Source organism: Mustela nivalis, assembly GCF_964662115.1.
Source record: "Mustela nivalis genome assembly, chromosome: 1".
NCBI classification, from domain to species: Eukaryota; Metazoa; Chordata; class Mammalia; order Carnivora; family Mustelidae; genus Mustela; species Mustela nivalis.
Genome location: NC_139020.1, coordinates 90,115,202 through 90,132,610, shown reverse-complemented (window position 1 = coordinate 90,132,610; position 17,409 = coordinate 90,115,202). Strand labels below are relative to the sequence as shown.

General features: G+C 38.1%; 1 long non-coding RNA gene across 1 annotated transcript in view; it reads left to right on the top strand.

Annotated features, from left to right (window-relative positions):
• Window positions 1–3,295: 3,295 nt before the first annotated feature.
• The window catches only part of LOC309869739, a 119,379-nt gene continuing 105,265 nt past the window's right edge, over window positions 3,296–17,409 (top strand). Inside the window, exon 1 of the long non-coding RNA XR_014314338.1 lies at window positions 3,296–3,575. This is a non-coding gene — a long non-coding RNA (uncharacterized lncRNA). The remainder of the gene's footprint in view (window positions 3,576–17,409) is intronic.

The following is a 17,409-nucleotide window of genomic DNA, read 5'->3' as shown; positions in this document are numbered from 1 at the left end:
AAGTTGTTCTGTGCATATCCAAAGAGGAGAGCCAATAGCTCTGTTTCCTCTTTCATGTAGGCCTTTATCAGCAAGAAGAACACAGGAAACTGTGTGGAGACTGGTTTTCAAAACATCTTTCCAGAGCATTAATTAGACCACAAAATTTCACTCTTTATTTCTAACCATAGCTGTGTTGTAATGGCAACATTCATTATTCATTATTACCAACACACAGGGACCATGAGAAATTCAGCAAAACCTTTTTTTAAACCTTAATTTATAGTCTCTGGTTGGGTGACCTTGGACAAATGAGGCAAGTTATTTTTTCAGCTCCGTTACCTTGGTGGCTATATGTGAAGAAGAATATTTGCCTTGCAGGTTGTAAGGAAGATTAGAGAAAATGTTTTATAACCACGTCTAACTCTCAATAAATGGTAGCTGTTGGTAATCTATTCAGTAGCAAAACAGAGCAAAATAAAATTAAGTGTACAGGCAAACACAAACTAGGAGAGGCTAACTCATTTGTAGTGAAAAATTTGAGAAATGTGTTATAGACCTGGAAGAATTGGGTTAATTTCTCACAAGTAGAGCATTTGTAACCAACAGGCAAAAGGAAAGATGTCAAAGTCTTCCTCAAGCCAGAGGAGGCTAGCCTGTCACACTTTATCTGCATCTTTTGTTAGGATGTGCTGGGAACTTTGCAAATCAGATTTTGTACAGTGTGACAAAAAAGGAGATATCAAGTTTAAAACTTTTCTTTTTGTTTGGCCCTTTAATTCAATCAGAAGCCTTTAAATATTACCATAGAAACATGTGTATGGCTCATTGGAAGAAGAAAAAGCAAATTCTAGGAATATAATTTTTAAATTTTAGTCACATAGGACACAGGAAAAACTTTTGTAAAGGGATTTTTTTTTTTCAAATCAAGAACTTTTCGGAATTAAGGTCCTCTAATAGAACCAACTTGTCAGAGCTTTTATGACTCACAAGATTGAATTTTCTACTGAGATGGCAAGACATTGAATCTGTTTGTCTTAAAAACTCAGGGAGAGCAAACAAGTCTGTTATTGATTTGTTCAAGGAGGTAGTAGTTCAGATTCAAACCAATTATGTGTGTAGTTGGGATGCTGGTTTGATCTGTGGCCATGTGCACAGCATGTCTGGAGGACAGGCGGCACTGGTTCACCAGAAATCTATATGAGGAATGAAGCACCTCTTAAGAGATAAGTCATCTGAAAGAAAGAGGAGTCAGACGCATGGGGTGGGTCCAGTGACAAGGACTCTGTCACCTGATGGGCAATTTTGAGTACAGCATGGTTGAGTTTAGATTCTCAACACCCCTCCAAGCCTTCCTCCAATTTCCTGGGATTAACGTAGGTTTAGGGGACTATCCATCTTCTTCTTCTTCTTCTTCTTCTTCTTCTTCTTTTTTAAATCACAGATGTATTTGTTGTAACAACTTTTTAAACTGTTTGAATACAGATGGCCCTTTTTATTTACCTATGTATTACAGTTTAACATCAGAGAGTAAAAGGAAGGGGGGATGTCCTCAAACCCTAACTACCCACCTCCATTTCTGCATGAAACTTAGACTATCTTCCCTGAGCTGAAGACTCCAGGGAGCTAAGATCCCTTTGGCTTCTTAAGAGTCCTGGATAGTGGTGGGGTACCTGGGAGGGTCATAGTGGCAGTCATCAAGAGCTGAGTCAGCTGTAAATCTCAGATGCTCTCAGGAATGAGGCACTTTCACCTAGCTACACAGAGGAAAGATAGGCCCAGGAGGGAAGAAAGGAAGAAAATGGACGACGCTCATTCATTTAACAATCATTTGTTGACTAATTGACCAAATTCCTAGAATATTTGGATGCTGTGGGGTGGGACAAATTTGCAAGAGCCTGGAGGTCCTTCAATAGACAGTGGAAAGCCAGTGTCTATGAGATGTGGAATTATACTTCTTAATGTCAACTTCATGAGATGGGTTTTGTTTGTTTTAATTACTACTGTATTCCAAGAGCCTACACTGGAAACCAATGCATAATAGGAGCTAATAAATATTTGACAAATTCGTTGAATGACTCAAATATCATTTACCATCCTGGGCTTACTGTCCAGTAAAACATGGTGTAATTGTTAATTTTATGTGTCAGCTTGGCTGAGCCATGGAGTGGCTGTGTTTGTGCTTCTGGTTGAGACGAACACTTGAATCAGCAGACTGAGTAAAGCAGGTTGCCCTCCTCCATGTGGGTGGGCCTCATCCAACCCACTGGAGGCCTAAATAACAACTAAAAATGGCAGAAAAGGAGAGAATTTACTTTCTGCTTGATAGTCCTCAAGCTGGGACATTGGTCTTCTGCCCTTGGACTTGGACTCAGACTGAACTATACCATTGGCTCTCCTGGGATGTCAGCCTGCCAACTGCAGATTGTGGGATTCTCAGCCTCCATAATTGTATGAGCCAATTCATTATAATAAATCTCTTTATACATAAAGAGACTGGTTTGTTTCTCTGGAGAAACCAGACTAAGGCAGATTGATTATATGTAGATTATGCACATAGCCACCACTGAGAAGCCTCATTTCCTATTGCAGAATTCTCTGAAGTCAAACAGAATCCAAAAAAATTATAGTGTAATTTCATGGAAATAAACAATTTCAAAGGAGATTCATAGGCCTTGATGATTCTGAGCTATGCTTTGAGATCCAGTGATTGCACTAGCTTATAAGCTTATAAGCTTCAAGTTGTATTTAGCATCATCCTGTTTCAAGAAGTAATTACTGAGTGGACAGAAATCATATCCACCCTGATGATACTTTACTGTCTCTCAAGCTTGGGTGCCACTACCTGCTGCAGAGTGTCTTTTCTTCCATGACATTGATGAGCTCAAAAGGGAGAGGTATTTATATCTTCAGTAGTGATGAAGTCCCTGGGTCAAAACTGAGATGTAAGGAAGTGACTCACCAAGATGATGACATGGGTTGTTTCTAACCCTGCTCCCCCTCACCAAAAAAAAAAAAAACAAAAAACAAACAAACAAAAAAAAAACAAAAAACAAAAAACAAACAAAACAAAACAAAACAAAAAAACCCACACCAAACCAAATTAAAAAAAACAAAAAGAAAAAAAAACCAATCATGCAAGAAAAAGATATCAGTGAGAGGATCCTAGAATACAGAGGTGAGGCTGAAGCACCCCCCTGCACCATAGAGACCAAGACCGTGTGCATTAGAAGGGTAAGAGAAGTGGCTGCATGTTGACCGCATCCTTCCTCCCCCAGGCAGCACTGTGAAGACATCTCCCCTAAGCCTGTGGTTCAGAAAACCCAGGGGAGAAAACTAGCAACCCTCACCCCTACTCATTGTAGGTTTCTTTTTGGGAGCACCAACTCTGATCTTACACCACAAAAACTGTAGGGGAATCTGTATGGCTCAGTCACTAGGAATGTGTGATGAAGAACTGGTAGGGGCTTGCACCCACCAGAACATGGATTGCTGCCAACCAAATTCACAGCTGCAGAAGCCAAGTAATAATCCTGACTAGCAGTTTTGCTCATCTGTGGAACCAAGTTGGGGGAGCACTCTGACCAGGGAGCACAGTGAGTTCTGGATTCTCCTTTGGTGTCTTATTTTTCTCCTTAGGCCATATCACTCTCTAACGTAATACAGGTTATGGTTACTTAGTTTATTGTCTAAATGACTAAAATAGAATTTCCATGGGGTGCAGTAGTTATTGACTCTTTTGTTTCTAACTACAACCACAGAACCTAAAACAGTTCCTAATACACAGAAGGAACTCAAATACTTTTCGGGAATAAACAAGTAAATTGAACGAACACTATGAAGATCCATCTAGGGGTGGAATATGTTGAAATTGCTTGTCACAAAGCCAATAGCATTAAAGAGCTTTTATAAATCTCCTGAATATGAAACTTACTTGCTAGCTGTTAGGCTGTAGAAACTTGAATGTGTCATGGGTGTTAATTTGTAAATTCTATAGTTCTTCATTTCTCTAAAACACATTTCCGTTCTTTGCCTCTATCTGGCCAAAATGGTAGGAAACCCAATATTATTCATCATTGGGCCTCCCTCTCCATTGCCAAGGTTGTGTAAAGGTCCTGGGAATCTAATGAAATCCAGAAAATCTGGCAAGGGCTATTTGGTTTCTTTCCACTGGGAGGATCACTGATAAACTTGCCTATTGCTTTGGGGGCAATCTGCTCTATGGCATCTCTGCCAAAGTCTGAAAGCAGAGACTTTACCAAGTGTAAAGCCTTGGTGACTTGCATATAGGCTTCCCCATTCATGATGGCATCATGCCCTATGTAGTTTTGCTAACATCCACAGTTGTTGCAAGGGAGTGAGGCATGAGCTCCTAATTCTCACACAACCTCCAAATATCTTCCCCTTTGAAATCCAGGGAACTAATTTCTCCCAAGGGCTGCTGCCATGGTTTTCTCTCCCTTTAAGAGAGTCCTATGTGATCTCTGTTTAAAAGTCTTTAAGAAGGTAATGTTGGTTTCCCTCAGGCAGGGTGGGAAAAAGATGCCAAAACAGTCACATTTTCTAGTAAAAGATATTTTGTAATAAATGATTTTCCTAGTTTTGCTGAAGGAAATGTCTAAAGTGAGGTTAGGAGTTTTGCTAAGGGCTAGCTGAAAATTACAACAGGATATATTTCCTGAAATAAAAGAGAACATCGAGGTTGGAAGAAGGACCACAGCTAAATAAATCTGATTCATGTAAAGTTTTTTTTGAGAAAACAAAACAAGAGGCAATGATACAGATTATAGATTTAAAATATATATTTCTCTTAATCTTTTTCTTTAAGTAGATATTATACTAGGTGTCAAAGTGAGCTCTGCATTCTGTGTCAGTGTGCAAACTCTCAGTTATCAGCTCCCAATAGAATACAAAGAAAGGGATGCCTGGGTGGCTCAGTCGGTTAAATGTCTAACTTCAGCTCAGGTCATGATCCCAGGGTCCCAGGGTCGAGTCCTGTGTCAGGGTCCCTGCTCAGTGGGAAGTCTGCTTCTCCCTCTCACTCTGCTACTCTCTCTCTGTGTCAAATAAACGAAATCTTAAAAAAAAAAAAAAAAAAGAAAAGAAAAGAAAAGAAAAAGAAAAAGAAAAAAGAGGGCACCTGGGTCGCTCAGTGGGTTAAAGCCTCTGCCTACAGCTCAGGTCATGATCCCAGGGTCCTGGGATCAAGCCCCACATCAGGCTCAATGCTCAGCAAGGAGCCTGCTTCCCCCTCTCTCTCTTTGCCTGCCTCTTTGACTAATTTTGATCTCTCTTTGTCAAATAAATAAATAAAATCTTAAAAAAAAAAAAGAATGCAAAGAAACTACAGAAAGTTGGAGTATTTAGAAACCATTATAGCAGTTGGCATATCATGGTATCCAAGCTCATGATCAGAGAACTCATCTTGTTTACTTTATTTATTTTAAAGATTTTATTTATTTGTCAGAGAGAGTGAACGAGAGCACACTAGCAAGGAGGAGCTGCAGGTAGAGAGAGAAACAGGTTCCCTGCTGAGCAAGGAACCTGATTCAGTTCAGGGACTAGATTTCAGGACCCTGGGATCGGATCTCTGAGTCAAAGGCAGATGCTTAACCAGCTGAGCTACCCAGGCATCCCAGAACTCACATTGTTTAATAGGCTATAGATCAGTTGAAATGCTGAACATGTGCGATTTGTTTGTGGTTTATTTGTATGCTTGTTATGTGTAGTATTTTTAAATTAGTTTCTGAACTGTAACCGAGAAGTATATAAAAATCTGAGAACATATAAACATTATTCATAATTTATTTTTAGTTATTTGGTTTTTAATTCTGAACATTAAAAAATTCTGAATGTTTAAATTTACTTTTGAATTTGCAAAATAACTTTGTTAGCTATGTTTGATAAATAAAATTTATATTATTTATGTTTAATCCTAATTTACAGATGGACTTTTTCTAAGTCTAGTTCACTGGATTTTTTGGTCAAAAGAAAGATTTTTTTCTGAATATGATGACAAAATATAAGTTATTACTAAGAAAGGAAGACCATAAGAACCCATTCTAGTTCTAATTGGAAAAATAATGCTTTGTGTATTTGGAGTTTAGTGGCCACTGTTGATGGAGAAGAGCTACAAGCTCAATGTGTTACTTGAGAAATCTACTAGCTAATAAAGTAACAAAAATATAAAAATTTAAGCAAGATTTGAATGTATAGCTTAAAGAAATAGGTCTGAATCTAAAAAAAAATTCTTTGAAGGAAAAAATATTGAAATGAGAAACTGACAGAGGTACGTATTCAATATTTCACACATAAACATTATATTTCACATACAAATATTTGTGCTTTACGGATTACCTATAATGTGACACTAGGCTTAGGCAACCAACCATACGGAAGATTTTTGCTCAGAAATAATGGGTGACTCTGCCACAAAGCAGGTAGCTGAAGTGCTTTCCAATGACACCCCAATTTGACATGTTCAGGAATGGGAGAATGCTATGGAAAACCCAGTCAGAACAGATAAAGCTAGCAAAGTATTTTCCACTAATTTTCCAAAGTATTTTACACTAATAATAAATATTGCTAAGAGGGCAATTCTTTTACGGATATACCATTTGAACATGATGGTGGTTATTCTGTCAGCAAATGTGATTCAAAAGTTAATTTATGAATAAATTCTGGTGACACAGTTGTAATGATGGGGAAATAATCTGCAGCAGTGGCGCAGATTGAGGACTTTCTGCCGGAATGGCTCTTAACTGCCTCCAACCTTAATAAACTCTTGCCTCAAGGGGAAGAAAGGTCAGCTGAACTAAGCAGGAGGCTAAGGAAGGAAAATTGTGAATTACATGAAAACAAATATGTTAGATTCAAGATCATTTCCTTTAATATGTGATAATAAGTAAGCTAATCACAAACAACAACTCTATGTGGTAACAGATGGTTATTGAGGGGGAAGGTTCTGTCAAGATGCTTGAGTTATGGAACAAACTCTTAATGTTTCTGCAATGTAAGAAACCAGTTTGGTCTCAACATTTTAAAGATCTTTAATAAGATACCAGGCTTGTTTCTTTGTCTTCCAACTGACTTGGTTTTTACAAAAACCAGCATTTTTTGTGATATTAAATTTTTCCGTGCAAGGAAGGAATGGAGCGGTTTTCCAAAGGAAGATGGGGTGAAAAGCTAAAATGGAGATGAGAAGCTTGGAGGAATTGAGCTTTTATAGACTGTTATGATGATATGTTTCATAACTGAACAATTTTCTATGACTTAGATGATAATCTTGATGAAGCGATCAACTAAAGGAAATTTCCAAAGGTTATTTTTAGAGGTGGAAAATGAGGAATGAGACATGTTTGTTTTAGGATATGGAGATACTATTACTATTAATAATTACTATCATTCTATTCACCTTGACTTTTTTTTTTCTGTCTTACATGGCTCCCTTCTGTTTAATTTCTAGAAAGATTAGATATCATAATTTTAAAAAAATGTATCTCTTAGTATTTTTCTTTGCTAAAGGCATTCCTCCCTTGGCATTCTTTTTTTGGTAAATCCAAGTTTTCTTTTCAGTTCTGCCATTTCTTTTCAGTTCTGCCATACGTGCCTAATCCTTCTTGTTAACGATGGTGGTGGGGGTAATGGTGATGTTGATGATAATGCTACCGGCGACTGTTAACTTAAAAATCTAAAGCGTGTCTCTTTTGTTCTCTGGGGATAGCAAATTATGATTCTGGTGTCCCATTTGACTCTCTCTCACTAAAAGTCACAAATTTAGTCTCAAGATATCTTGGTAGAATACCATAAGAGCTTTTAAAATGTGATTTTAGGGGCACCTGGGTGGCTCAGTCATTAAGCGTCTGACTTCAGCTCAGGTCATGATCCCAGGACCCTGGGATCAAACCCCGCATCGGGCTCCCTGCTCGACGGGAAGTCTGCTCCTCCCTTTCCTGCTTCCCCTGCTTGTATTCTTGCTCTCACGGTGTCTCTCTCTGTTAAATAAATAACATCTCTAAAAAATAGTAATAAAAGTGGGATTTTAGTCTGATTCACTTACTCATTTAATAAATCCTTAGGAACTTGTGAAGGTTTTACTGCCAACGTACGTCCTTCTCTCCAATCCTCACTCTCTTGAAAACAGGAGCAGTCACCCTGTTCTGATGATTCGTGCAGGTATTTGGTGCCAGATCCTAGCTCAATATAGTCTGTATTAGAGCAGAAGCTGGTATTTAGAGGTATTGAAACCATAATTCTAAATTTTTGTTCCATCCTGTAGATTAGGGAGTAAGGTCTGTCTCCTACATTTCATTTTGAGTCAACCCTTGTCTCCTGTCTCTCGGTTGTCACCTGTCCTCCTGATGGGAAATGCATCCCTATACTGCACTTTTTTTTTTTTTTTGATTTTTGTTTTTTTTTAATATAATTTTTTATTTTTTACAAACATATATTTTTATCCCCAGGGGTACAGGTCTGTGAATCACCAGGTTTACACACTTCACAGCACTCACCAAAACACATACCCTCCCCAATGTCCATAATACCACCCCCTTCTCCCAAACCCCTTCCCCCCAGCAACCCTCAGTTTGTTTTGTGAGATTAAGAGTCACTTATGGTTTGTCTCAAAAGCTTTTGCACAGCAAAGGAAACAGTTAACAAAATCAAAAGACAACTGACAGAATGGGAGAAGATATTTGCAAACGACATATCAGATAAAGGACTAGTGTCCAGAATCTATAAAGAACTTAGCAAACTCAACACCCAAAGAACAAATAATCCAATCAAGAAATGGGCAGAGGACATGAACAGACATTTCTGCAAAGAAGACATCCAGATGGCCAACAGACACATGAAAAAGTGCTCCATATCACTCGGCATCAGGGAAATACAAATCAAAACCACAATGAGATATCACCTCACACCAGTCAGAATGGCTAAAATCAACAAGTCAGGAAATGACAGATGCTGGCGAGGATGCGGAGAAAGGGGAACCCTCCTACACTGTTGGTGGGAATGCAAGCTGGTGCAACCTATACTGCACTTTTGTGGGTTCGAAAGACTTCTGCTGTTGAGACTCCAGTAGGGAATGGCAGTGTCTGGCCTTTATAAATACATGGATGAGGAAGATGAATGTCTGGTCGAGGCCCCAGATGAAAGCAATCTTGCCTTCTGGGCAGCATGTCACTCGTTTCCTACTGGGCTATTGTGAAGTCCACTCTGACGGATGAAAACCCACGCTGGGCTCCTGGAACTGTTGTATAAAGGGAGCACATTTGACTCATCCTGGAAGCCGTGAGATTGTAGGTGATGTAGTGAGCCCACTGGTATGGCTGTCACAAGACCTACGATTGAGCCAGCAACACTCAGCAGCTGGAGATCTCTGGGAGGTCATTCTAACCTCTCTGAATTTCAGTTTCCTGAACTGTGTAATGGAAATAATATTACTTCATAGACAAGTTAGGAAGATCACAGACAATAGGAGAAATGTCTTCTACTGTATATACAAATATATTGCTTCATAGTAATAAGCATTCTACATTCCATTCATGGGTTTATTTTGCAGTTTATCCCTAAGGCTGCTGCATCAATCAGCACCTCTCAATGAGAAATGCTCTTCTTAAATGTTGTATAATTTTCTAGATTTTTCTTGACATTTTAAAAGTCTTTTTGAATCTCTTTTTTTTGGGGGGGGGGGTAGTTCCCCAGGGAGAATCATTTCAAATTTAATTTGAATGCTTTCCAGTGCATCTCCCTTTCCTTTGCTTGGAATTTGCTCTTGCTGTGAGGCTAGTTGCTTATGCACATAGCTCCAGACAGGATGCCCAGTTCAGATTTTATGCAGGTCTCCCATCATGGCCTTGATCCTTACTTGACCTCTGGAACCCCCTTGGGAATCCACTCTCTTCTCCAACTCCTCACTCTGGACCTAATTTACCTCTTTGTCTCCATTTGGTTAGACTCTTCCTTTTCTTCCATCAGAGAAGAGGGATAAGGTCTCCTAGTGGAAGAGCAGAGGTGTCTACCAGAGAGCTCTCCTAGAGGTCCCACAGTCACACCTCCCAGTGACTCCCTCTTCACTTCCGGTCTAACGCAGTTTTTCCTGGCACAGACTGCATTGCTGTCATGCCCGGCTCTTTCCTCATTTACAGGGATTCTTCTTTCAGTGCCCCCCTTACCCCCTCCCCGACTCTCTTCAGGCTAGCACTCTTGTCCCTTAGTACCAACAAGAAGCAGGTTGTCTTCCATGAGCCTCTGAGGCCATATGCAAATCAGAGGGTGTGCCAATAAATTCCTTCTGTCAAAGTACCAGAATCTCATCTAAGATTCCCATTCACTATAAATAAGTGAAAATAGCAGACTTGTTTGGAAAATAAACATTACATATAACCAAATAGGCAGTTATCAGAACAATGTAACTCCTCAAAACAAAACAAAACAAAACAAAACCCCTCTTTAATACTAATATTAATACAAGTCCTGGCAGATTGACCCTGTTATTATTATAAATGTCACGCTTTGTCTCTAGCAGCTTTTGTCCTAATGTCTATTTTTTTTCTTGTATTTGTATAGTCACATCTGCTTTCTTTTGATTACTGCTTTCATATTATGTCTTTTTCTACGCTTTTATTTTCCACCTGTTTGTGTCTTTGTATCTAAAATGTGTTTCACCTAGACACAGGTGGTGTAGACACAGATAATTTAAAAAATTATCAGCCTTTTGACCAAAGTGCTTAATTTATTTATAATTAATGTATTTAATGATAAGATGGAATAGTAAGATGTATCTGGTCAACATCTCCTGTTCATCCAATTGGAAAAAAAAACTTCTATTACCCTAGCTTTCCATGCAGACCCAGCCAATAACAAAATAAAATAATTCAACTCCCTAATAGTATGGCCTTAGTCATTTCCTTTTTTCCCTTTAAAACACTTGTATTTTTTATTCAATCAGGCTGTCTAGTTGACATTAACTCTCATGCACCCTTTCCCAGATAAATGTTTTCTCAATAATTTCATCTGAATCTTCACTTGACAGCTTTTTCCTTGTTTAAATAAAAGTATCTTAAAAGGAAGCCTTCTATACATCTAGATAGAAATGCATCTGCCATTTATATAATGTATCTTAAAAAGAGTGAGAACCAAACACTGCTATTAAATATTAGCTAAATACCATTGTCTGCTTCAGAGCCTGCAATTTACTATCTCGTTCTTAAAATATTCTTAAAATACATTAACAAGTATTAGCAATGTGATGAAGATATCTCAGTACTAAACAGGGATGTTTTTTCTTGATTAACCGAGAGAAATAAAACAATTCAAAAGGAGAAAGCTTCTACCTCTGTGATTCAGTGCTATTTAAAGCAACCACTTGAAATTCCTTGTATACAGTCCACATTTTGAAAATGCTTTACTAGTAAGATCTGGTCGGTCACTTTTTACATGTTTAGATGCATGCTTTCAACATAGAAAATATTTGAGGCTTAATCTCATTGAACTTAGCTGAGGAACTGAGGGAGTAGAGCTACATATAGAGGTGCTTCTAAATTGATGTTGGTGCCTAAACAATTCAACAGAGACAACAGCAGAAGACCCTTATATTGAAAAGAGCACTGGTTTCTTTTAGTTGCTATATATTATTTCAAGGCAAAATAGAAGCATTATTTGTGTGACCACACCAACTCTTCTTTTGTTACTATAATCACTCACTGGACAAAGTAACCCTTTTAGTTCTCACAGGGATGAATTCACAGAATGTTAGTGTTAGTTCAGTGAAGACTTTGAAAATCAATGCCACATTTTTCACAGAAGCACGTTGAACCCAGATAGGTGATGTTCACGCTCCAGGGATCGTCTGACTAGTTCATGGCAAAACCATATACCAGTCCCATGCCTTTCCTCTGCAACAGCAATTTCTACCCCTGGTTGCCCATTAGAACACTGAAAGAGGTTAGCAAAATAGTGACATCTAAACTTCACCCAGATCAATTAAATCAGAATCTCTGGTGGGACAGAGAGGCTAAGACATTGATAGTTTTGAAAAGCTTCCAGACAATTCCAATGTGAAGCCAGGTCTGAGAATCTCATTTTATGCCAGTGTCTTGTGGAGTGTAAGTATTTGCAAATATTAGCTGATGAACCAAAAACATTTTTTTCATGATTCATTTTCCTTTTGTTCCCTAAGCATAGATGATGAGACATTTATAGCTTTAGGGTGGGACAGGTAAAAACTGATGACAGAAAAGTCAGTGTTTGATTTTCAAGATAAGCTTCAAAAAGTAGATGGCAGAAAGGATAGTTTTAAAAGCAAGGACTAGGCACTTGAGAGAGAAAAGGGGTTCCTAGATTCCAAAATCTTTAAGTATCAAAAGTCAGATAGTGATGGACTCAGGCCTGGGGTATAAGAAGTGAACCACAGAAGATTTAAGATTTTGGATTAAGGATATGTTTAGAGAGTCATTTCCAAGTATACAGAATGAGGGTAAAAACAATGATGCAGGGAAAGGTGGAGAGGTAAAGATGGGAGAAGGTGCTGGTCGAGGGCTGAGAGAGAACTGGAAGCAAATAAGAGATGCACATCTTACGCTGATTACCTGGTGTACTAGTCAGGGTTCTCCAGAGGAGTAGAACCAATAGGATGTGTATGTGTATGTGTGTGTGTGTGTGTGTGTGTGTCTGTGTGTGTATTTATTATTAAGAAATTGGCTCACACAATTATGGAGGCTGGCAAGTCCAAAATCTGCAGAGAGAGTCAGAGAAGAGCCAGTGTTACAGTTTCAATCTGAAAGCTGTCTCCTGGCAGAATTTTGGTGGGTGAGTGGGGGGGGGGGGTGAGGGAGGAGTAATCTTTTGTCCCATTTAGGCCTTCAACAGAATGAAGGAGGCTTCCCTCACTATAGCAAACAATCTGCTTTACTCAAAGTCTGCTGTCTTAAATGTTAATTTCATCCAAAACAAAACCTTCACAGAAAGCTCCAGAATAATGTTTGACCACCTATCTGGGCATCATGGCCATAAAATTAGCCATCACACCTGGCATACACTGAATGATGCATGCATTATACTGTCCTCTTTTTGTCTCCTTTCTGCTCTGTCCCATTCAAAACTCAAGAGAGAAGAGTATCTGCTGCCTGATGGCACTGAGGGCCCAAATGCAAAAGGAGTCCCGGAGACTGTTGAGTAGACTGATGGGCTGGGATAAGGACCTTCATAACCCAGAGCCTTACTTAACTGCTAGAATTAGTTTCACAGAAGGATGGGGGTAGAAGTTATGTCTTTGAGATTGTGGGATCTAAAAATGCCAGCACAGGGTCTTGAATGTTCTGGTTGCTAAGTAAATCTTAGCTGCCCTGGAAGTATTATAAAGTATCAGATTCATATCCAGGGCCTAGCTTGCTGTTAACCACTCTTAAATCAGAACTAGATCGCAGGCGCTCTTCTGTATAGATGAAGGAGCTTAGGAGTTGAAGTATGTGTGTTAAGTGTTAAGAGCCGGGGTAGGGATGGGCATAAACCTTCCCCCCAAAGTTTAAAGTATTGGAACAACAATGCATGATAAAACTCATTTGCTTTTTATAAATGTATTTCCTTTCATCAGCAGGCCATTTTCTATGTTTATCCATATAATTTACTGAGGGAAAAAGACACAAAGCTTTTTTAAAATGTGTTTTAGACAGATAATGGTTTTAAAAGCAGGAAAAATATATCTAGTCATTGAACAGGTATGGGCTTGCAAAAGGGAAATAAATGAACCTTTTAAAACACAATTTTTCATCAAAATGAACTTTACTTTTAAAAAATGATGGCAATACACCCTGTGGATACTTAATATAAATTCATTTGAAAGGCATCTTAGATCTTGTTACTCAGTGATCAATTGCTTTGTCTTTATTTTTATTTTAGAAAGCCAAAGAGAGAGGCCATAATTCTTCTGTATAATATAGACCAATATTCAGTTATTTACTTGAATTTCACAGCTCTGTGTGGGTATAAATACACATTCATATTTGTTTCTTACTTTTTGAAATATTTGTTCCTTATTTTAATCCTTTTCACTACAAAGGTGCTATGTAATTAGTTTTCTTTGTGTTGTAATGGGCAGAGGAAATATCATTAACTAATGCTGACCGTATTGGGAATAGATTGACAATCTGTATGAGTGAGATCTATAGAATTTAATCCAGATATTATTTTAATTGTTTACATCAGGCTTTTATTTAGGTGAAATTCAGCTTAATGTTTAATATGAAATCTATCAGTATATTTATAGGTGTGTATACAAACACATACTCTAATATTGAGAATAAAGTGAGGCTGGCATGCTTTTTAAATGGTGCTTTGGCCATGGAACCCAAGAATACCAGAATCTTTCCCTCATAAAAATACCTCCTATAATTTTCTGGAAGGGGATTAGTGAAAGAACAATGACTAGTTAAACAAAATAACATTTTATTACAAATTAGTTCTCTGCCCCCAAAGCCACTGACGGAGTCTAGTAACTTGTACTGGGATCTAGTAGAACTTATACCCAAACTAGATGTAGGCATAGACACCACCTTATTGAGCCCAGATTTGACATTTAGAAATGGCTACCCCTATAAAGCGAAAAGCTACACCTGCCAGCTCAGGAAAACATGGAAACAAGCCAGCAGGAAAGAGCATTTGCTTCATTGGTTTAGCACTGAGTTGGCTTGTACAACTGGACATGCATACCTCCCAGACCTGGGAAAAGTGTCTTGATGAGTGACAGAGTGGGAGAGGCAAATTGTGTGTGTGTGTGTGTGTGTGTGTGTGTGTGTGTGTGTGTGTAGGGGAAAGGGAGAGCGAGAAAGGAGGGGAGAGGATGGAAAAGAATTGGAGAGAGGAGGAAGCAAAGTAGAACAAAGTGGAAGCAAAGTGGAATGGGAAAAGGTGGAGAGAGAAAGCTGATGCCTTTACCACTTTCCAAGTGTGGAAGGAAGAGAATTAGGAGAAAAGAAAATCAAAGCCTCCTTGAAAGCTCCACCCTAGAAAACTCATCATAATCCATAACCTAGATCTAAGCAGTTCAATCCTCCCACCTTGGACGGAAGGACAGAGGGAGCAGACCTCTGGCCTGTGGTCTGACTGGTCAGGGGAAGGAATGAGGGAACAGGTAGAAAAAAAACCCAGAGCAACCCCAAAGCTAATTTCCACCTTATAGGGAAGTTCATGTCTCAGTGAGATTTTTAGTTTCCACAACACATTTTCTCAGCCATATAACATTATTTCTTTAGACTCATGAGACACAATTTTAAAAAAAAATTTCCAGCAATAGAGATTTAACCTCAAGGAGGATATACTCAGATTTCATCTGTTCTCTCAATACTCATTGATGTTGAGTGTTTGAGGAGTATAAAGAGGAATTAAGATGACTCCTGCCCTTGAAGGAACTTGTATTTTAGACCCTATCAAAAATAACTAGAATATAAACTCAAAAGTGAAAAGTACCTTAAAATGCTTATAGTTCAAGGACACTGAGAGTTTGGAGAAAATATTTTTTTAAGAGACAGTAAATTTCACTCTGAATTTTATAAAGTAATATAATAAGTTTTGGAGTGACCTTTTAGAAACTTCAAACAGAACTCAGAATACTTATTCTTTTGAAGAGGAAAAAAATTCAAATAAGCAAATACACACCTGCATGATTCCAATATTGATGCATCTGCTCCCAAGCTCTAAAACTAATTAGAAATTTGTTTCATATCTGCAATTAGCCTTTAAAAAGATGGGCATCCATTAACACAGTTTGGTAGTGTAATGACAAGCAATTAATGATAAATTGTTCTATCCTGGAAAGAAATAATAATTGAGAGTAGATGATTTCTAAAGGAATTAAAACATTTATTTTTTTAAATTGCTAACTTAATTTTTTAAATTTGGTACAAAGAATTCAGTTTAGGAATCTTCCTCTTTGGGTGTGTGTAGAACTTGAGGAAAATAAAGTCCTTTTTCTTACTTTGGCTCTTTCTAGTTACCTTATCTCGACCCTTCCTCCTTCCTCCATCCTCCTGATCCCACACATCCTGCATATCTACTGTAAATAAAAATAGAACAGGATGGGGGATGGGGTAACTGGGTGATGGACATTAAGGAGGGCAGGTGATGTGATGAGTAGTGGTATTATATACAACTAATGAATTATTGAACATTATATCAAAAATTAATGAGGTAAAACATTTGACTAATTGAATTTGAATTTAAAAGAGGAAAATATGAGAGTACTCTCAAGAACCTGGAAGTTGAGAAAAATTCCCTATAAGATGAAATTGCTGAAACTTACTTGAGAGATTTAAACAATTGATTGGAAGCTGTAGAAGGCAGATATCATCAGTTCAATATAAGGAAGAATTTCTTAGATTAGGATGGGCTAAACATAAGTTTCTCAAATACTTATAATTCTTCGATTTTACCAACTATGACTGGAAAATCCTTTACTGAATGTTGTAGAGTTGATATGAGCATTCACTGGGGTCTAGTGAGGAGGTGGACTAGTTGATGTGTAAGTTTTCTTCAGACACTGAATTAGCTTCTCTCACTGAAATTATTTTAACAGAGGAGTTACCTGCATTGTGCCTTCTGTAAGAAAGTTGTCTTGGTTATACAGTTTAATCCCTGCTACTGTTTTGAACTGAGACATACAGATAATCATGAGCCTGCATACATGCCATTTAGGAAAAGAATGAAACTGAGACATAATATTAGATGTGAGATGCTAAAGGACATTAGGTCATTCCCTTTTTGTCTATTGCCTCCCATGTGTTGGAGGAGAACTGACTCTTTCGGAAGGATAGATGAAGGATCAAGAAGTTTTAGAATGGGAGCTTGTTGTGGTTCTGTTCAGTTAAATACAATATGGCTAGAAGTTAGCCATCTTTTGTGCCTATGCATAAAATTCCCACAAATATAGCTCTATTGCTAATAATAATCTCTGTATATTTCCCAACATAGTATTTCCCAAGACAGTATATCTGCCAGTATGCTTAGTCCATGGGAGAAAATAACTCAGATCTCTAGATATTATAGAAGGTGCAAGGAAATATTGAACAGGTCAAATGTGCAGATTTATTTGAAATAATAGCAATACTATTGTTGGACAAAGCTGCTGTCACTAAGGAGAGTGAGAAACTCAATTTTAGGTTTAATGTTATTCAGTTCTTTGACCTCCCGCCAATCAATTCCCCTCTGGCATAGTTAGGTATCACCAACTGAAGTTAACTCCCTCTAGCCACACTGCCTGTAAAATATGTATAGCTTTTACAACCAGCCATGAGAGTGCAACCCTACACAGGTTACAAAACACAAACTGTTTCTCAAAATTTCTGCCTGCAAGTTATCTATATCATACTTAAATTTCATTGGCCAAATCAAGTTGCTTGACACATCTGAATTCAAGGAGTAGGGGAAATATACACC